Source organism: Eumetopias jubatus, unplaced genomic scaffold (assembly GCF_037043125.1).
Source record: "Eumetopias jubatus isolate StellerSeaLion01/CBP00866 unplaced genomic scaffold, mEumJub1_p1.0 scaffold_52, whole genome shotgun sequence".
Lineage (NCBI taxonomy): Eukaryota > Metazoa > Chordata > Mammalia > Carnivora > Otariidae > Eumetopias > Eumetopias jubatus.
The window spans coordinates 1,122,792-1,144,507 of record NW_028274858.1 but is presented as its reverse complement, the minus strand read 5'-3'; the positions used below and the strand labels follow the sequence as shown (position 1 = coordinate 1,144,507).

General features: G+C 53.6%; 1 pseudogene; it reads left to right on the top strand.

Annotated features, from left to right (window-relative positions):
• The first annotated feature begins 13,173 nt into the window (after nucleotides 1–13,173).
• On the top strand, nucleotides 13,174–18,394 carry LOC148161852 (acrosin-like; annotated as a pseudogene).
• Nucleotides 18,395–21,716: the final 3,322 nt, after the last annotated feature.

Sequence of the window (21,716 nt, the reverse complement as noted above, 5' to 3'; positions counted from 1 at the left end):
ACCAACAGTAGCAACTACAACGAGCAGCAATCATGAAGCCTGGCATGGGGAAGGTCTGATGTTCGGGATGCTTCCATTATAATAGTCATAATCACACCCTGGACTTGTCACTGGGGCCAAGTCCCCTGGCTGGGGGCCCGGTAGCTCCTACGTGTTCCACGTGCCTCTCTCTGGCTCCTCCAGCCATGTACTGTCCTGTGCTGCTTCCCAGTAGAGGTCCGTTTTCACCAAAGCCAGGAAGATGGGATGGCGTTTTCTGACTCCCCACCCCCCACCCCACAGTGTTGCAAGAGAGGAAAAAGTTTTCCTCTACCCTCTTAAGGTCCCTGGCTGAGTCTGGAAATTGACAAAGACAGATGAACAGGAGAAAAGCAAGCAAAATGTATTGATTGTTTTGGTGGGAGCCTCACAAGACCATGATGACCAGCAGAGGTGACTGGAGCAGACAGCTCTTCTCCCTTTTAGACAAAGAAGCAGTAAGTGTGTGAAGAATTGACAGACACAGGGGTTTGGACTAGGGCTCATAAACGGTAAAGAAGTTAACTAGGAAGATAAGGGTTCGTTTATCCAGGTGTGTTCCTATAGACCCCGTGGTCCTAAATTCCTTGACTCTGGTGATAAGCACGTCATCCCTGTGGTCCAGGGAGAGAAAGTTCCACATGGGAGTATTCTGACCTGCTTAAGGGAAGAAGGGCTGATGGCTGGGTGTCAGAGAGACCTTCTTGTTTCTGCTCTATGCAAAAGTTCTTTTAGCTTCTATCTTTAATTTGCCAAGGTGCCATATTTGGGTTAGTGTGTCCTGACCCTCACTGGCCTGGTGCTGTACTCTGTCTCCTAGTATCCAGGATATCGGGTGTGCTGCTGTGGAGACCTCCCAGCCCTGGGGTAGCTCCTTGTCCAGGGAGGCACCTGCATCAAGGGGAGGGTTGCTAAGGGTGGCCGCCCCTCCTCAGGGAGATTGGGTGGGAGAGTGCAGATCTTACTTCGAGAAACTGACTTCATTTCCTGAAAAGGTCTACCTGATAGTGGGATCATACAGGAGTTCTATGTTTAGTATTTTGGGGAAAATCCATCCTTTTCCCAGCATGGCTGTGCCAACCAAAGTCCCTTCCGGATGACTTTTACCTATAAACCAGAGATTTTTCAAGAACTTCTCCAACAGAGAACATGAGGAGAATATTTTCATGACCTCAGACAGGCAGAGATTTCCCAGGATGCAAAGTATACTGACCATAGGAACAAACCGGTGACTTGGAAACTATGAAATGAAGAACTTGTTCTCCTTCTTCCATTTCTGGCTAGTGTGCTCGTCTGTGGCTCGATCCCACCTCAGGCAGCTGGAAGGTTGACCTCCCAGGTCAGCTACCACTGAGATGGCTACTGTTTCTAGAAATTCTTCAGGGTGTGGCCAGGTATCCCCAACCGTGCACTGATCAAGTCGGTGACCTCTAACAGTGGAGCCGTGGGTCTTCCAGGCGTGGTCCCCCACAATCCCCCAGGAAAGCCATCTCACTGAGGGTTTAGGGGGACGGGAGCTGCCCCTAGGCAAAACTGGAGATTCTCACTCCCTACCTGGCCTTCAGATGCTCCTCAGTTACTCCGGTGCCTCTGGTGTCTTCTTGGAACCCTGACCTGTCAGTTTTCGGACAGCTGGTCCGGTGGTACCCTCACTTTCTGGGAGGGGGATTTGGTGGAATCTGCAGTGTGTCCTGCAGCCCCACCAGGATCGCTTTTGGCGATCAAGACAAGGCACATTATCTGGGCCATCTGAGGACCCAAGACTGTGGGTCTGTGGCCTGGAGGGATTCTGAGCAGAACTGGTGGGATGGGAGGGCTGCAAGGCCCAGAGGCAGGTTTCCAGAAAGCTGTCTGGGGTCCCCGGCATCCTACCGTTTTCGAATCAAAGCCCTGAGATCTTTAAAATGCCAGTAACAGTACAGCATGGGCCACAAAAACAAATGTCCCTGTGCACCCAACACCACCTAAACTATTGGCCATTTCTTGTCACTTGAGCTGAGTATAAAGGATTAGGAGTTGGGGCTTGAGGGGGGGCGTCCTGGACCAGACTTTGTATTTGGGGGACAAAGGCCATCGGACAAGCTTGTGCTGAGCCTCAGGAGAGGGTCTGTGTGGAGACCCCAGCTGCAGGCACTGCTGTCCACTGATGCCCCCTCAGCCTGCCCAAGTGTCCCTGCTGCTGGGGGAGCACCTGCCCCCTCCTCTCTGCCTGAGGGCTCTCTCCTGCACCAGGTGCTTCCTCTCCTGCCACCCTGCGGCCTGGGAGGGTGGCTACCTCGAGTTCCTCCAGCTGCTGGGGGGGCACCTGCCCCCTCCTCTCTGCAGCGGGCTCACTCCTGCGCCAGGTGCGCCTCCTCCTGCCAGTCCCTGCCAGCCTGCAGCCTGGGAGGGTGGCTACCCTGAGTTCCTCCAGCTGCTAGGGGAACACCTGCCCCCTCCTCTCTGCCTGAGAGCTCTGTCCCGCACCAGGTGCCTCCTCTCCTGCCAGTCCCTGCCAGCCTGCAGCCTGGGAGGGTGTATACCCTGACAACCTCCAGCCCTGAGGACAGAGCCAGTGCGATGTGGTCTCCCAGCAGGTCTGAGCACCAGGCCCATACATTGCTCACTCTCCTCCTGTGGGCTCACTGTGCCACATCCTCCCTCAGGCTCCCTGGGCCCAAGTCCTCCTCTGCTCAGGGACCACTCTCTGCCCAGGCTCCACATGCTGAGACTGGGAGCAGGTCATCTGGACCTTCTGGACTCTCGCTTCTGTGCCCGTGACATGGGCACAGTGCAGCCTCATAGACTGCTCAGAGGAGACCCAGTGCAGGAAGACGCAGTCCGCTGCAAGGGAGATGCCAAGTGACCCCAGAGGGAGCACACGGGACTTGCACAAGGCACTGGGCTCATGGGGCCCAGTGTGGGATCCCGGCGCCCAGCCAAGGGGCATGGGGAATCCTGGTGAGGGCGGCCCTGGTGGGGGGAGGGGGAAGCCACAGAAGGGTCCCAGAAGAGGCAGGAGACAAGGAAGATGACAGGACAGAGCTTCCCAAGGAGGTCGATGGAAGGACCAAAGTATCACAGAGGCCCTTGGGAAAACTCAGAGGCCTTGGAGATGTTGGCTGAAAGGCTGTCATTTGGTCAGAAAAGTTGGGTCACAACACCCCAGTCGACACTGGATGATTTACTCTTTGTTGGTTCTAGGATTTAGTGCGTACCTGCCATTAGAACTCACCTCGCATGAAGTCTAGGATATACTTACTTTTCATCACTTTTCAGGACTAGATTTTTCTAGAGGAAGTGCTAAGAATGGGTCTCTCCATTCTTTTCTTTGTGCAATTGACCTGTTTTCAGGAGCAGATTCCTGGTGCTCATTACCACTGCTAGCCCTGAGGACTGCCCCCGTCACCTCCCACAGTGGACGTGACCATGTGGTTTGGGGGGTGCTCACTGATGAAGCCCCAGTGCTCAGTACACAGCAGGGACCCCAGATCCTCTGCTGAATGAGGGAGGATGGGAGAGAGGGAAAGAGAGAGGGAGGAGGGAAGGGAGGTTGGAAGGGAGGCAGGATCTGGAGAGGGAGGGGAGAGAGGGAGGAGGGAAGGGAGGATGGGAGGGGTAGAAGGGAGGCAGGGAGGATGGGAGGGAGGGGTGGAGGGGAAGGAGAGAGAGGGGGGAATGAATGAGGGAGTGAATAAATGATGCAGGGAGGGAGGGAATAAAACCACAGAAGCTGGATCCATACCTCGGGAGCCATTATTTGGGGTAAGGTCCAAGGGCATCACAGCCCGGGCCCTGGATGGTGGCTCAGGACATGTCCGTCTGTCCTCCCAGTGCTGACCTTCCTTCTCCTTGGACCCGCTGTCATCCTGGATCCTCTCCCCCTCCTCCTCAAACAATTCTCAATGTTCCCAGGGGCAGGGTGGCAGGAGGGGGTCTCAGGAGGGGCTTCCCGGATCCTGTGCCCCAAACGACAATGTGACAGTAGCTGCAGGGCATTCTATCATGAGGACTGGGACCGTGGATCCCATCCATCTCCTTGGGCATTAGTGCTGTTCCATTCCCTGCTCTCTCCACCACTGGTGTGATGAACACCCCTGAAAATACATCTGTGAAAAACCGAGCCAGAGTTTCCAGGGGTGAGTCCGAGGCTGAGCATGCCAGGTGATGGGTGCACCTGTGGCCTGGGATGGGTGCTGCTCACTGTTCTCCCAGACAGGGGTGCCTGACACCGTTCTCTCCAGGGGACCTGCATTGGACCTCCGCTTCCTCACGTTCTCCCCAGACCAGACACCTGCCGGTCTGAGGGTGACCAGCGCTGCCTCCATAGGGTTTCCTTTGCCGGAGTCCTTACCCGGGAGCTCCACATCTCTCACACGTATTCCCGGCGTGCCTATCCTTCCGCCTTGCACTTACATGTGTTTGGTCTCCGTCCCTGTGGAACCCAGTGACTTGGAGCGTGGTTTGGACCAGAGTCAGGTGAAGCCTTTCTCTGGCCTTGGGTTGTGAGCAGTGCCTTTGCCCTTTGTGGTGTGTCTTCCAGCTTTCTGCATTTCCCTGGTTTCTGTGTGGGCCACAGGAGGAACCAGCCGTTTCCTGTTTGGGGTCAGGCTGTGGTGTCCCAGCAGGAACAGGGGTCTCGGCCCCGAGATTGTGCCCATAATTCCTAAAGTGGCCTCTATGATTACATGTGATGTGTAATCCATCGGGGATTTCAATATCAAATAAGAGAAATTCTATGTCAAGTAAACACAGGAGAAATCAAGTCTCTTTTGAAAACAGGTGGGCAGACACAAAGGCCCTTACTGTGTGATTCCACTTATGGAATCATCCAGAACAGGTAAAAGAACAGAGAGAGAAAGCAGTGTAGGGGTTGCCAGGGTCTGAGCTGGGGGAGAAATGGGCAGGGAGGCCTTCTGGTTCGGGGACTCCTTTGGGGAATGAGATATTCTGTGGCAATGTTCTGGGGTGTGGTGGCACAGCGTTGGGCATGTACTTAATGCTCATGACATGTTCAATTGAAAAGAAGTAATTTTATTTAAAACAAATAATAAACAGTATACAGAACATGAAAAGATAAAATAACAGTTAATATGAACCAGAGAGAAAGAACATCGGGGGAGGGGATGAAACACTCTGATGAGGCGTCAGGGTCCGGCAATGGAACTAAGGGGATGAAACACTCTGGCGAGGGGTCGGGGTCCGGTGATGGTACAAGGAGCTCTCCCTGCAGGGCTGTGGGCTCTGGATGTGGCTCTGGGAGCCCTGCAGGAGCAGGAGTACGGGCAGGGGTTAGGATAGGGGCAGGGATGGGTGTAAGAGCAGGGCCAGGGGCAGGGGCAGGGGCAGGGAGAGCGGCTCTGGCCGGGGCAGGAACTGTGGCAGGGGCTGGGGTAGGAGCAGGTGCCAGTTCTTCCTGGTCCATGCCAGGCTCTCCGTGGGCAGGTGCTTGGTTACCTGCCGGCTCCTGGTGTGCTCCTGAAGTCGCTGTAGGCACCACCCCTCCCCCCAGAGCTGCTGATGGAGTGGGAGCCAGCTCTAGCTCCTCAGAGGGTGGAGCAGCTGTGAAAAGAGAAAAGCTCACCTCTGGGCCTGCTCTCCATGGGCCTTTGCAGAGAGAGAGCCCAGCTCAGGGCCTCCCAGAGAAGCCACAGCCGGGAAGGAACCCTCACAGGGACATCTCCCCGACTGCATTCCACCTGCTGTGTGCTCTGAGCCCAGTCTTGCTCCTGGCCCCAACCAGCCTCTGGGGGCTCCTCCCTGTGGGGCCAGGAGCGACCCATTCCCACACACCACAAACACCCAGCCCCAGGCTTCTCACCCTCGGCCTTGGCCTCCGTGGGCTCTGGCTTCTGGACCACTGTCCGGTGGACAACCACCTGGGACAGTGGTCTGGGTGGTGTAGGAGGTCTTCCCTACAATCCCCAGCATCTGCTCCTGGGGACCCCTGTGGGGTCACCCCCTCTGTCGAGGAGATGGAGGGCGTGTCCAGCAGCCTCCTCTCCATGTCCTCCGTGGCCTTCTGCAAAGACAGGGACCGGTAGCCGGCCCCGAGGAATCACAGCCCTGCCCGGCCATTAGCACTGTCCTCCTGCCCAGTCCCCCTGCTGCTCCCAGATCAGACACACCTGTGTGTGCACAGCCCTGCACCCGGGATGCAGTGACCCATCCCTGCAGGGCTATCGGGATAAACTTTGGGCAGAAGGGGCAGCGCCCGCACACCCCATCCCACACAGCCAGCCTTGATCTTGAACATGACCTGCCCACTGGGTATCTGACCCTCATCAGCCTGCTCCTGCTCGGGGTGGCCCCACCCCGCATGACCCCTCTTTACACACACACACACACACACACAGGGAGGGCACCTGGGGCTACACAGGTCATCAGAGTGAGTGGGGCTGGGTGGCTGGCTCTGGGCCTCCTGGTGTCACCTTTCTGTGCTTCAGGCCAATGGCCAGAGGTCATGGGGAGCCCTGACAGGAAATCCCCAGCGGGGGACAGCGTCTGCAGGGCGCGCTTTCTTCCGCCTGCAGCCTCCGGACCTCGGCAGGTAACATGCGAACATCTTGGTTTGAGGATCTCCAACAAAATGAGCTGGGCAGGGGGCTGTCTGTGGAATGTGGGTGCCTGGTTACCAGGGTTCCAAATTCTGTTGGGCTCTGTTGTCAGGGAAGTGAAGTCACCACTGCCTGGGGTCCCCTTACCCAAATTCCTCCTCACACAAGAGCCCCCCGAGGGCCTCCCTCCCCCGCTGCTCAATGCTCACCCTCCCCCCATGCCCCATCCACACAGTGACACCCACACAGCCCACCCACAGCCCCTGGGAGGCCTGGGTGCAGCTGGTGTCTCTGCTGTGATGGCACAGAGCTGGGTTCAGACCTGGTTCCTGTGCGTGCCCAGAGCTGTGACCCTGGACAGACCCCGTGCCTCTCAGGGCCTCCCCAGGCTCCCCATCTGCACATCGGGGTATTCCAGCTTCTACTTCTAGGGACGCCATCAGGGGTAGGACCTCTACACATGTTCTGTGCCTGCTATCACAGGAGGCTGGTGCATACTTGGCAATGCAAGGATGAGCCAGGGGCTGGGCTTGGCATGGAACACAGCTCAGAGGGGCTTGAGTCTGCTCTGGGGTCCAGGCAAAGCCACCCCCCTCCTGCCTGTGTCCCAGCCCCCGTGGGAAGGTAGTAATGAACTGATTCTGACCTTGTCCTCTCACAACACAGACTTCCAGGGGCTCCCGTTAGGGTTAGGCTCAGGTCCCTGGGCCTCATCTGTTCCCGTGTGCTGGGCAGTCCCCACAGTGGCCCCTGGCACCCCTGAGTCCTGGTCACACATCCCTGTGCAATCCACTCCCCTCCAGGGTGGATGACCTGTGTGACGGCCCTCTCAGGAAAGGAATGGCACAAAATGCCGGGATGTCATTTCTAAGCGGATGGAGTCTGTGACTTCTACTGGTTCCCTCTGTCCTGTGTTCATTCTCTGTCTCCTTCTCTGTCTCTGTGTCTGTGTCTCTCACAGGAGCAGATCTGTGGGTTCCATGGGCGATGTGAGAAACCTCAGAAGCCTCCCTTGTCCCCGTTTCCCTCTCCGGTCCTGGTGCCCCATTCCTTCCTAAGGCCTCCTCAACCTGACCGGAGCAGTGATTCTGGATTCTCTTCCACATGGGGACCCTGAGGCTGCAACAAGTAGGGCCCTGACCTTGGTCTCCAGACTGGTGGCCCAGTGCTCTGCCACGTTCTGCGTACCCAGGTCCTCAGCCCCCCCAAGCCCCCAGTCTGTCCTCTGCTGAGAAGGACCTCCAGGGGGTAGAAAACATTTTCCCAGCACTGGGATCACAGGGGGTCGGGGATGGAGATCCAAGGCCAACAGGCTCTTCTACAAGCCTGTGGGACCCTTGGGACACTGCATCTCTGCAGCCCAAGTGACAGCAGAGTAAGCTGAGGCCTTTTGTGCTATAGCCCTCCGGACTTGGGGGAGGGTATCTCTTCCTACTCCCAAGTGCCCAGGGTGGTGGTGGACACCGGAACCCAGACCCTGTCTTTTCCCAGTGCCCTGGCAACCCCCTGGGCCCGTTGGGGACCCCTGACCATCAGCCTGGCTTGTCTCCCCTCCCCATGCTCTGGATCTGGGTCTTTGCCAGGAGTCCTGATGCCTGCCCCATGGCCCAGCCATCTCCAACCTCTTTCTTCTTTCCCCCTCTTGTCACCTACCTCGCTGCCAGGGTGTCCTCCCCTTCTGACCCCAAGCTGGGTAGTCAGAGTGGTGTGTGTGTGGGTGGGTTTACAGGTGCGCATGCCTCTACGTCCATCGGATGCCAAGGTCATGTCCCCACATGGGACATGGTGGGTAGCTATCCCCGAGGATCTGAGGGGCTCTCACCCCCAAAGCGAACCTCATGGGAGGGTTGGGGCTGGTCTAGGACTGGAGAGCAGCCCTGCTCCTTGGGCTCTGCAGCCCTCATTTGTCTTGGGCCAGTGCCTGCCTCTCTTGACCCATGTTCCCAACTGTCCCTGAGGGTTGGACATGGAAACACTTGAATGTGGCCCCTCCTCCAGGGGTAGGTGGGGGACAGGTGCACCAGCACACAAGCCTCCCCACCGAGAGGGCCAACCAGGTGTGTCATGGCCAGGTGTACAAAGGAGACCTGCAGGCAGCACCTGTACGGTGAACCAGCCCTGCAGCGCATGGACATGAGCCCCATGGCTCTGCACCTGACCGGTCCCCCACATCCCCTCACCACAGCCAACTGCTCTGTGGCCCCAAAGTCCACTGGGCCCCGCAATCACACCCACCCTGGGCGGCAGGCCTTAGGGTGCAAGGCCAGGTGGTTAGGACATCTGGGGACACACAGGTCATTGAATACCCCCCCCCACCCAGCTGGCCTGGAATGCAGACTCCCTCTCAGGGTCCAGCTAAGTGCAGGGCTGGGCCAGAGGACCTGGAGGCATCAGTGGAGGCCAACTCAGGACAGGGAGAAGATCAGTCTGCCCCTTCCCCTTCTCCTCTCCTCCTTCTGCCTTGTCTTCCTGGCAGGAGCTGGGACAGAGGTCCAGCCTCTCCCTGGCTGCAGCCCCGGCTGGAGTCAGAGGGGTGGGAAGGAGACCGGGGAGGAGGGCCCCACCAGCAGGATGCCCGAGTGTGAAGGGAGTCCTAACTGTAATGAGGGACCCCATGGGCATTCAGGGATTTCAGCCCTTTTTAGACATGCGCAGTGGCCCCAGGACTCGGCCCCTGCCCCATCCTTCACTCTCCACAAGGCGCTGCATCCTCCCCAGCCCAGTCCTGGTCCACAGCCAGTCCTCCCTCCAGACCCAGGGTCTCCACGGGCTGTGAAATCATTACAAGCTGGAACCGAACCATCCCTATGGGGCCTGGTTCCGGGTCCTGCAGCCCCACAGTGAGTAGAGGTGAGGCCAGGCAGGAGCAGGGAGAGGGCAGAGTGGACTCTCCCTGGGTGCCATGGATCCCTGGTCAGTGCAGACCCTGTTGTGTGCTGGCCCCTAGGGCACCGAGATTCCAGCTCCCAGGCAGGCTCCGGGAGGGAGACCAGAGTGTGGCTCCTGCTAGCTCAGATGTGTCACTCTGTCCTGTAGCTACAGCCTGTCCCACCAGCTGAACTCCCCCTCCTAGTCAGCCAGCTCACCTTCAAGGTCAAGAACAGGCCATCATGAAGGTCAGGGGCCAGTGCGTGGCTGGTCAGGCAGGGGAGGGCTCACTTTCAACTCAGGGAGTCTCTGGCTGGTCTAGTAGGGGCTCTGGAGGGCTGGCTTTCCAGCTTCTCTGCTGACCAGCTCTAGGACTGGAGCCATTTACCTCCCCTCTCTGAGCCTCGCTCTCCTCCTCTGTGCAATGGGGTGATGCTGAATGATCCCTCCCATGGCAGGAACATGTGGAGTGCTGGTGATTGACGTAAGCTGGGCAGAGAGCCTGGATTGCAGAGTGCAGAAGGGGATGGTGAGCGGTGTCGGCAGTGAGCACTCCTTCCCCCAAAAGGATTCAGCTCTTCCATGCAGCAGCCAGGCCCCTGGCTGGGAGCCCAGGAGCAGTGGCCAACCACACTCCTGACACCAGGCCTCTGCGTGTGGCTCTTCCTCAGCACTGAGACACGGTGGGGACCCCGGGACATGGGGCCAGCTCCTCTCTCTGAGGGAAGGAGAACAAAGAAGACTTTCCTTGGGGTCCCCCAAGGCCACATAAGAGGGGAGGAGGTTCCCCCAAACAGTACATTGAAATTCTGCTTCTGTTAGAACCTGAGCATTGGGGTTTGGTTATTTCACTTGCTGGGCAGCCGAGATACACTTGTTCTCCATGACTCCTCCTTAGATGAAGAGCTCTTGCAGGTCCCGGGCATCCTGGACCTGGGGAGGGGAGAAGGGCCAGTCCCCTCCCTGGCTCCTGAAAGAGACCTGTCCTCCCAAAGACAGGATGGTTTCGGGTCGTGATCCTGGGCTAGGGTTGGAGACAGCCTGTCACTGCTCCTGACTCTGGGGCTGAGTGGGCCTTTTTTAAGCATAGCAACACCCACCGAAGGTAGGGGCTTCAGAAAGAACACACTCCTGGACCCGGTCCTGCTCCAGGATGGTGGCTGCCTTCCCCAGCTCCAGAGAAAGAGGGATATCCTCTGCTTCTTTGGGCGTTGGTCCTCTGACCCATGAGCAAGCACTGAAAAGTTTCTAGCCCTCCTCTGGAAGCGCACCATGCCTGAGTGGGCCAGTCACTGTCCACACACGAAGACGGACAACGTGCTAAGTAAGTGCAGGAGGCGATCCTGTTCAAATGGCCTGCGGGTCGGTGGGGCTTGCTGCTTCTGTGCCCTCCAGTGGGCCCCCTTTCCCTGGATGGAAATCCTCCTGGAGTCTCCTCTCTGCCCTTGGAGCTCCGTTCCTGCTGGTTTCAGGACCAAGGGACTCCAACTTAGCATTGTGCCCCCTGTCCTCAGGGATGGTGGTCATGGTCCATCAGGATCGTCTGGGAGGGTCCTCCAGATTCCTGTTCCCCCAGGCACAGGTGTGGTGGCAACAAGCCCCAGAGCCATCCTCCAACTTCAGCATTGTGCCCCATGTCCTCAGGGGGATGGTGGTAATGGTCCGTTATGATTGTCTGGGAGGGTCCTTCAGGTTCCTGCTCCCCTAGGCACAGATGCGGTAGCAAGAAGCCCCAGAGCCATCCCCCAATTTCAGCATTGTGCCCCATGTTCCCCAGGGATGGTGCTAATGGTCCGTTGGGATTGTCTGGGAGGGCCCTCCAGGTTCCCGCTCCCCCCCAGGCACAGGTGTGGTGGCAAGAAACCCCAGAGCAGTCCTCCAACTTCAGCATTGTGCCCCATGTCCTCAGGGATGTTGGTAACGGTCCATCAGGATCATCTGGGAGGGTCCTCCAGGTTCCTACTTCCCCAGGCACAGGTGCGGTGGCAAGAAGCCCCAGAGTCATCCCCCAAATTCAGCATTGTGCCCCCGGGGATGCTGGTCATGGGCTGTCAAGATGGTACAGGAGGATCCTCCAGGTGGGGGCCTGGAGGCTGGAGTAAACCAGATCCCACTCAAGTTGCATGAGGAACAGATGAGTTGAGGTGTTCATTTGGAAGAGTAATTTCGCTTTTCCAAAAATGTCAAAGTCATTGGTCTACTTTAGAATGAAGATAATTACTACTTAAAAAACAAGTGTGTGTTTCCCCTTCTCCCAGAAATTGAGGCAGGTGTGCAGGCCATAGGTCGGAGGACCTACTTATCCCCACCTGACAGCATTTATCTGCTCTGGATCTAGGAGACTCAATGTTTTGAACATCAGCCTGTGAGTCAGTGATGCAGCTTTTCACAGGATGTCAGTGTTCAGAGAAAGCAGCAGGTCCATTTGGCACCGTGTCATCTTCATGTCAGGACTGGAGGTCAAATTTCTCATGAACCCCAAACTTCCTGGGATTTCCTCTTTTCTCTAGTTGACCCATGGTTAGGGTTAGAGTTAGGGTACGGGTTAGGGTACGGGTTAGGGTTAGGGTACGGGTTAGGGGTTAGGTTTAGGGTTAGGGTACGGGTTAGGGTTAGGGTACGGGTTAGGGTTAGGGTACGGGTTAGGGTTAGGGTACGAGTTAGGGTTATGGTTTGGGTTAGGGTTAGGGAACACTGCCCTTCATGCAGGTGGAGGTGTGACCTCCTTCCACTCCTACAGGAAGGTGAAACCTCTTTTTTTAAGATTGATTTATTTATTTGACAGAGAGAGAGACACAGCAAGAGAAGGAACACAAGCAGGGGGAGTGGGAGAGGGAGAAGCAGGCTTCCCGCAGAGCAGGGAGCCCGATGCGGGGCTCGATCCCAGGACCCTGGGACCATGAGCTGAGCCGAAGGCAGACACTTAACAACTGAGCCACCCAGGTGCCCCAGGAAGGTGAAACCTCTTAACATGCAGGGATGTGAGGTAAGCATTTGTCATCCTCCCGTCGTTGCGATGCCGTCCCCTGACAATCAGAAAAAATGAATCCTCAGGATATTCAGGTGTTTGTGGTGAGAAATTCTGACCCTCAGGTATAGGAGACACATCTTCCTGCATGTAGGTCCCAGAGAGGAGACCTGGAGACACTCAGGTAGGAGTGAGACCTGAGATCACAGACCCTGTGATACCTAGCAATGAATAGAAAGATGGGCTTTGTAGTCCTAAATTAGAGAAATTCAAAGTGGGTCTTTGAAAAGTGTGCTGATAATATGTACTTGGAAAAGGGAAAGACAATTTGCCCTACACAGTGGTAATGATCGATTAATCTGGTGAGCCAGACACCCTGTGACCATTGACAATTTGCATCATCTTGACACAGAGGGACAGAACTGCCCCTCAACACATGATTTGGAACAGGAACTGTGGTTGCAGCTTGCATGAGGGGCAGACCCTGACACTGAACAAAACTGGATCCTCAGATGATACTGAACCTTCAAAGGGTAACTGGGAATGCAGATCCAGGCCTTAGGACAGAGGGAGGGCCTGCACATGAGCCCCCATCACCCGAGGATTGCAGAGGAGCCTGTACAGAAAGCTGGCATCTTGTTTCGGCCTGAACCGGTTAAGCTAATGGGCTCCTGCCTGGCCTGACTATTGGGGGGTTTGGGGGGATGTAGCCATGCTGATTGGTCCGGAGGTCACAGAGCTTTGTGAGGTCACTGGGCTTCCAGGCCGGGCTGGGGCAGGAGTATGATAGAGATGCTGCCAACTGCCATTCTGCTGGCCTTGGCAGTGTCTGTGGTTGCCAAAGATAACGCCACGTGTGAGTAAGTGTCAGGGACACCTCCGGGGGGTGGAAAGAATGTCTTCTGAATAGCAAGCCCCACCCAGACGCCCTCTGTCCAGGGCTAGGCAGGAGGCCAAGCTTGGGCCTTAGTAGTCCCCGGGGTCTCACGGGTGTGACCCACATCCCCAACTCAGACCATCCTTGCTCCCAGCTTCATCAGCCGAGATACACCAGGGCTGACCTCTGGGCTCTTATGCCTCCTGTAGCACAGACGTTGGGGTCCTTCCATCACCTAGAGACTGACCTCACTGCCTCTTGCACATCAAGTCCCAATTTTTAGAAACCCCTTTCTTCCCACAGATACTGAGGTGCCCCACCTTTGGCTGACCCCAAAGACCCCAGGGTATTTTCATGGCATTCTTCTAAGGTCCCGCCTCCACCTTAGATTGTGACAGCACCCAAGGGACCCCCAAACTCTTGTTGCCTCTCCCCAGTTCCCAGAACTTCCACCCCTGGCCCCCGCTGTTCCCCACACCTGGGATCACTGGACCTGCCTTGGCTACTCTCCCTCGTCCTGCCACCATTTAACCCCACACTGCAGCCCCAAGACCCCTGTGGCTCTTTTCTTAGTCTCCCGCCCAAAATTGGCTCTAAAGACCTCAAGCCATTACACCTCTCTCTCTCCACCTCTAGCCTCCCCCTCTGCCTTGGGATCTCCCCTATTTCTAGGGCCCTTATCATCGGTCCTGCTTCCTTTGGCGCCTTCTTACTTCGCCTTGGGGCTACACCCACAAGACCCCAGAACCCATACTCCTCAAAACCAGTTCCTGAAGCCTGCAGCTTCCTGCTTCCCTACCGCCCTGACAGCGCCCCTCCTCAGCAGCTCCCCCTCGGACCCTCCACACTCCCGATTGCCCCACTTTGCTCAGCCCTCTAGCCCTGTTTCCCCATCGTGCAGGTGCGAGGACAGGCTGTACCTCTTCTTGGTTTGAACTGTGCCCCTGGTCTATCCCCAGTACCCCCTGTGGGTTACGGTTCAGGCAGAACCCACCGGGAAGTGGCCATATCGCCGGAGGGCAGGATGCAAAATCGGGGCCTGTCCCTGGATGGTCAGCCTCCAGGTATTCATGTCCCATAATAACCGAAGGTACTATGCGTGCAGAGGCACCTTGCTGAACTCCCATTGGCTGCTTACGGCTGCCCACAGCTTATTCTCCAATAATTACATGTGGGAGCGCGTGGAGGGAGGTCTTCAGAAAGGCTCTTCCCAGAAATGGACATTCTCCAGGGCTCTCTGTGCGCAGTCTCCCTGGGGCTCTGGGCCTTGTGGCAACCAGACCGAGAGTGGGTGGGCCCAGGCCCTTGCTGAGGGAGGGCTCTGAGGATCATGATCACCAGAGGTTTCTGTCGAGCCCGTCCTTTCTGAGGATGACCTGGCTTGCCTCTGTGACCACAGAAATGTATATGACTGGAGACTGATTTTTGGAGCAAGGGAATTTACGTATGGGAACGATAAGGCAGCGAAGCCACCTCAACAGGAGAGAGATGTCGAGAAAATCATCATTCATGAGAAATACATCCCCAGTTTATAGCAAAATGACATCGCTCTCATGAAGATCACCCCTCCCGTTCCCTGTGGGCAATTCATCGGAACGGGCTGCCTGACCCAATTTAGGGCAGGCCCACCTGGAGTTCCCCAGGCCTGCTGGGTGGCTGGCTGGGGATTCTTGAAAGAGAAAGGTGAGTACGGGAGGGGCTCTCACAGGGGTAGGGGCACTGCTGGTCATTCCCTCAGTGGTCTCTGAAGGGCAGGGCCATATGTGGTGCCTAGTGGTGATGTCCACCAGAATGCGGGGTACTGTCCCATTTTAGATCAGGAGAAACTGGCAGCCGAGTCCCCTGTCCACAACCTCACCACTGATGGCTCGTGTGGTCGCTGGGTGGAAGGGTGCATGCAGCCCCAGGAGAACCTGGGCATTTTTTGAATGGGGTATGGGCTGTGGCTCTATCTGGGGCCTGGAACCCCAGTTGCTAACTTCTGGAAATGGGGGACTGTCCCTTGACATGGCACTTGGAGAAGAGCTCGAGATGGGGTTTTGTGGTGGCGGGCCAACTCCTCTCCTCTCTGGACATCCATTTCCCCATCTGCGAGTGCAAGGGCCATGTCACGTGGTCTCTGAGCTCTGAGACCCCAGAGCCCAGCCCTCTAGACCTCAGTGAACCTCTGCTCCCCACCCTCACTGGAAACAATGCGAGAATCCACCCTCCCCATCCAAGTGACTTCGTATTCTCTGCAGAGAGGGGACAGGGTTCTTGGCAGGCCAGCAGTGGGCAGCAAGGTTTTGACGAGTAGGTTAGGCCTTTCAGCTTTCCACAGGTGACCACATGAACTTTATACCCAGTCACATTGGGGATGAGAAGAGAGACTGAAAGCTCTTCTGTCCCTTGATAATGGAAAACTGAGGGCTCCTAATTCAAGGCACTTCAGTCATTTGGGGTTCAAAACTCAGCATTTTCTGCTGACAAAACCCTGGTAGTTTCAGTATGCTTCCTGTAACTCTTCTTCCCTCTCTCAAGGCTGCCCCCCTTCTCTGATTGGGTTGCTTCTCCTCCCGGGCACCCCCGTTTTCTCTGGCCTCTGCTGGCCCTTCCCTCCCTGACCTGGGGTTTCAACCTCTGTCTGCCTATTGATGTCCATAACTCTGCTGAGGCCTCTAGAGCATTCTTCTCCCAACCTCCCAGCCTACCCTGCTCTGCCCACCCACCCAAACATGTGTGCAGTGTCCCAGGGTTCTTGGAGTCCCTGCGGGGGGGCTGATCTCAGGGTTCCCATCTACAAACCACCCCTGCCACCACCTTTGCTGTCCTATTTCTCAAAAGGATTATAGGCTCCCAGCTACACCCTGGACATCACACAGGCCTCTTTTTTTCTAGAATCCTCCTCAACTTAGTGGGATTTCTACCATCTTCTGGTGAATCCAACCCCACTGGTAAGACCACGTCTTAAAGAAATCCCCAGCCTCCAAATTTCTGTGACATTCTTGCAGACCTTCCTTTTTCTACCTCCTCCTTGAGGCCATATGTTTCTGGGGTAGTCCTCCTTTTCTATTGAATTTCAAGTTCTTGTGGACTTTTCAGCATTTAAAGCCAAGGTGTTGGGATTGAGAAAACCCTGTTCTCTTCCAGGTCATCTGGCTCTTCCATAGATCTAAAATTATACCATAAGCGACCAGGCTTCTTGTGGTGGTCATTTCCATGTCACCCCTGCCTTGGGAACAGTGCAAGGACAAAACTAAGCTTGCTTGGGTGGTGTTCAAAGTTGACCTGAAGGGCCTGGAGACGCAGTCCAAGACACACAAACACAGTCTGAATGCTGTGTGCCTAGCTCCATCCATTTGCTCCACTTGGTTCTGGCTTCCCACTTGGCCTACACTGCCATGTTCCAAGTGTAATCCGCCACCTCTCCACCCGGATGCAGGCGATTTCAGACCCACCCACCAGGCTGTGGCTGGGCTGTGGGTGCGGCCGTGGTGGGGGGAGGCCACTTGATGAAGAGGGGATAGCTGCCCCTATAGCCAGGTGTGAGGTTGGCTGATGGAATCATAGCCCGGGCTGGGCCTTTCTTAACCCAAAGGTCATGATGGAGCCTCTGGGGCTGTACAGGATGTTCTGACCTGCCTTCCGGTTATTCCAACCACCCATGCCCCTGACAGATCTGTGTGTGTGGAGGCCATCCTGCAGCTCCTCCTTCTCTGTAACTTCAAAATGGATGGGAGGCATGCGGGGAGGGACTCATCTGCCCAGCCCCAGCAGATCCTGTCCAGAACTGCGCTGACGTGTTTAACGGGGGATAAGAAGCAATGAGGGGGACTTAGAGCCGTACTGTGGGGAAATGAAATGTGTGTCCTGGATTTGAGTGTAGAGAGGAAAACCTTGGTCTGAATCCAAGCCACACCACATCCCTACCAGCATGTTTGGGCATGTGGTGCTCCAAGCTCTTGATTGGAGGCAAGGTCAGTCACAGCACTTAACACAGGGGGTCACTGTGGGGTGTAAATGAGGTGACACATCCTGGCTGTAGCTGTGAATAATCATCTGGCATCAACACACATTCCTGCAGCCACATCTGCTCATCCTCCATGCACTGCCCATTCTCTTCACCTGCATATGCCTCCAACACCCCACATCCTTCACAAGTGTCTGAGGAGAGGCCAGGGGCATTGTCCTTCATGGATTTTAGGTTGAAGTAGAGCATTTCAGGATGATGGGGGTTCCGTGGAGGGAGGAGGCAGGTCTTTCCCAAAACATGTCTTCTGTGATCGCTGACCACCGAGCCGCCTGGCTGTAGCCTACAGGATCGCACCTACACTGCAGGAGGCCCGTGTGAACCTCATCGACCTCGACTTTGTAACTCCACCCAGTGGTACAATGGGCGCATTTGTTCAACCAATGTGTGTGCAGGGTACCCTGAAGGCAAGATCGACACCTGCCAGGTATCTTCCCTCCAGGCGCCCCTTTCCCTGTCAACACATCTTTTGTGAATCCCTGAACTCCACTCACTCCAGCGCCCTGCTTCAGTGACCCTTTCCCTGGTCTCATCTTGTAGCAGTGAGGATGGGAGGTGATACCTGGGGCCCCTACAAAGAACCAGTCACCACCACACAGAGCGCTTTATCCCACCGTGACACAGAGATCATACCACCCGAACACCACCCTGGAAGAGAATGCTTACCTCTCCTCACGAGAATACAAAACCTTCAAATCCACTTGTACACACATGCCCATGCATGCATAAAGCCTCATACGTGGACTCATGGATCGCTGATCTTCCCTCCTCACTGCAAGAAGACCCATGACAATTCATCCCCTTCTCACATCCACCTGAAGCTGTTGATACCAACTCAAGGTTTACCACCACCACTTGTGTTCATGACAGCAAGAAGCCATGTGACTGAAGAAACTGTCCTTCCAGAGCCTATGGCCCTTCTGGGCAGGGGAAATGTGGCTCAGACAGAGAGTGACTTCTGTGTCCTTCTGGGCAGGGGGACAGCAGCGGGCCTCTCATGTGCAGAGACAACATGGCAAACACCTATGTGGTCGTGGGAGTCACAAGCTGGGGGTGGCTGTGCCTGAACTAAGCGCCCTGGAGTCTCCTGCCCATGTACATGCCCTTCCACAAAGTGAAATCAAGGTCCAGATAGCTTTACTGGCAAAGTCTACCATGCAAGGAAGAAATAATATGAATTTTACACTAAGTCTTCCCAATAGCTTAAACATGGAACACACTTCCCAATTAATTTTATGTAGCCAGCATTATCCTGATAGTGAGACTAACACAAAGATGTTGCAGGAAAATGAAACTACAGACCAATATTCTTCATGAACATAAACGCACCGGTTTATTTTTAATTTTAGCAAATGAAATCCAGTAAGATATGAAAAGGGTAATACACTATAATAATAGTGGAGTTTATTCCAGGAATGTAATGTTTATTAAACATTCAAAAATTGGGGCGCCTGGGTGGCTCAGTCAGTTAAGCATCTGCCTCAAGTCACGATCCCAGGGTCCTGGAATGGAGCCCCACGTGGGACTCCCTGCTCAATGGGGAGCCTGCTTCTCCCTCTTCCCCTTCCCCTGCTTGTGCTCTCTCTGTCAAATCAGTCAATAAAATCTTAAAAAAGAAAAGAGTTAAACATTCAAAAATTATTCAGTATAAGCAAGAAGTGAAGGATAAAATGAACCCTGTGGTACTGGATATGAGTTGGAAACAGCAGTATGAACTCCTGTTTAATATATACGCAAATGGATAGATACAGAATCAGTACAGGCATGCATGTCCACGTGGGTTAGGATACATGCCTGCATTGCCTGGTTTTGTCTTATCTACCTCAGGGGGCCTAAAAGCAATGACATCTCAGGAGCAACAAGCATGCCTTTTGTCTAGATCTTGGTTTCCAATTAACATTCTCCAATGAAAGGAACTAGGTCATCTTAGAGAAATGCAGGACTGAGTTAGGGAAAATACAAGCCTGGAGCATTTTATAATATGAAAGTAAAGATATATTTAAAAAAATGATAGGGTCACATGAAACAGACACAGTAGCCATGTGAAAGCACTCCCAATGGCCAAAGGTAGAACAATGTAAACAACAAATTAAATAATACAGTATTGGAATATCATCCAAAGTATCAAATATATGTGAGCCTATACTGCAAAAATAATAAATAGTGGGAAAGAGGCAAATACTCCCTACAGAAGAATTATAATTTTTTTAAGATTTATCTATTTATTTTAGAGAGAGAGAGCACAAGTGGGAGGGGCAGAGGGAGAGAATCCTCAGGCAGACTCCCCTCTGAGCACAGAGCCTGACGAGGTGCCCGAATCCACGACCCTGAGATCACGAACTGAGCCCATACCAAGAGTCGGATGCCCAACCAACTGCACCACCCAGGCGCCCCAGAAGAATTCTAAGTAGTATATGTAGATACTACACCTCGCAGGAGCTGACACTTCATCAACACCACCCCCTAGTGTGCGCTAGACAGAGCAATTCAATTTCAAAGAATAAAGGATGGAGAGGGAACTGTGAATAAACCTGGAAAACACTACCCTGCCCAAGGGGCCAAGGTTTAGTTTCATCCCTGATGTCATGTGTACGCCATGGACTCCCCCATAGGAGTGAGGAGAAGGGTACTTCATCTCCATGGAATTCTTTGAAAAACTCATAATCTCAATAACCATGAGAAAACCATAAAACAATTCATATTAAGCGACATTCTACAACACATCTAATCAGTATTCCTCAAAACTGTCAAGGCCATATAAAGGCAAAGGAACACTGAGCAACTATCACAGACCACAAGAGATTAATGAGACTTGAAACATAGAAAGAATGTGGTACCCTGGATCAGACCTTGGAACAGGAAAATGACTATCATGGAAAAACTGGAAAAATATTAATAAACTCTGGAGTTTAGCTAATAATAATGTACAAATGTTGATTTATTAATTTTGACATACATACCTTGGTAATATAAGATTTAACGACAGGGGAACCTATCAACTGTCGAACCCAGGGGAACCTATCAACTGTTTCAACACAGTTGAAACTGGGTGAAGGGCATGTGGGAACTCTGTACAACTTTGCAACTTTACTGTAAATCTAAAATTCTGAAATAAAAGTTTATTTAGAAAAAGAGGTCAGTATAATTCACCAGATTAACAAAATAAAACAGAAAAACTCCCTGACCACTTCAATAGATGCAGAAAATTTTCTGACAAAATCCAACACTCATTCTTGATATTGAAAAGATAAATAAAAATATCCTAGCAAAGTAGGGGTAGAAGGGAATATCCTCAACCTAATAAAGGATATCTGTGAAGAAAAATCATGCTCAACACTTAACTTCACTACTAACATCGTACTTAGGGATGAAAGGCTTAATTATAGGCCCTTCAGATCAGACACAAGACAAGTATTCCACTCTCAACCCTGCAGTCAACATTGCTCTGAAGGTCTGGCCAATTGAAGAAGGCAGGAAGGAAAAGAGGAAGGATGAAGGCAGACGGGCATCCAGTTTGGGAAAAAATTATATAAAACCCTCTTATTCACAGATGACTTGCTTTTCTATATAGAAACCCAAAGGGATCTACAAAAAGCCTACTAGAGATGGAAAACAGACACATGAAAATATGCTCTATATCACTAATGACCAGGGAAATGCAAATCAAAACCATAATGAAATGTCACCTCACACCTGTCTGAATAGTTAAAATCAGAAAGACAAGAAATAACAAGTTTTGGCAAGGATGTGGAGAAAAGGGAACCTTTGTGCACTGTGGGTGCGAATGTAAATTGGTATACTGTGGAAACCAGTACAGACATTCCTCAAAAAATTAGAAATAACATGTGATCCAGTAATTCCACTACTGGGTATTTACCTGAAGAAAACAAAAAGATATATGCCCCCCCCATGTTTATTGCAGCTTTATTTACAATAGCCAGGATATGGAAGCACCACAAGTGTCCACTGACTGATGAATGGATAAAGACATGGTGTATAAACACATTGGAATGTTATTCTGCCATAAAAAGTAATGGGATCTTGACATCTGCAACAACATGGATGGACGTAGAAGGTATTATGCTAAGTGAAATAAGTCAGAGAAAGACAAATAACATATGATGTCACTTACATGTGGAATCAAAAACAAAAGGCAGAAACAGACCCATAAATACAGAAAGCGAACTGATGGTTGCCAGAGGGGTGGGGGTAGGAGGCAGGGCAAAATGAGTGAAGAGAAATGGGAGATACAGGCTTCCAGTTATGGGATAAGTAAGTCATGGGGATGAAAGGTACAGCACAGCGAATACAGTCAGTGATACTGTGATAGTATCACATGGCGAGAGATGGCAGCTACACTTGTGATGAGCACAACATACAGACTTGTCGAATCACTTTGTTGTCCACCTGAAACTAACATAACATTGTGTCAGCGATACT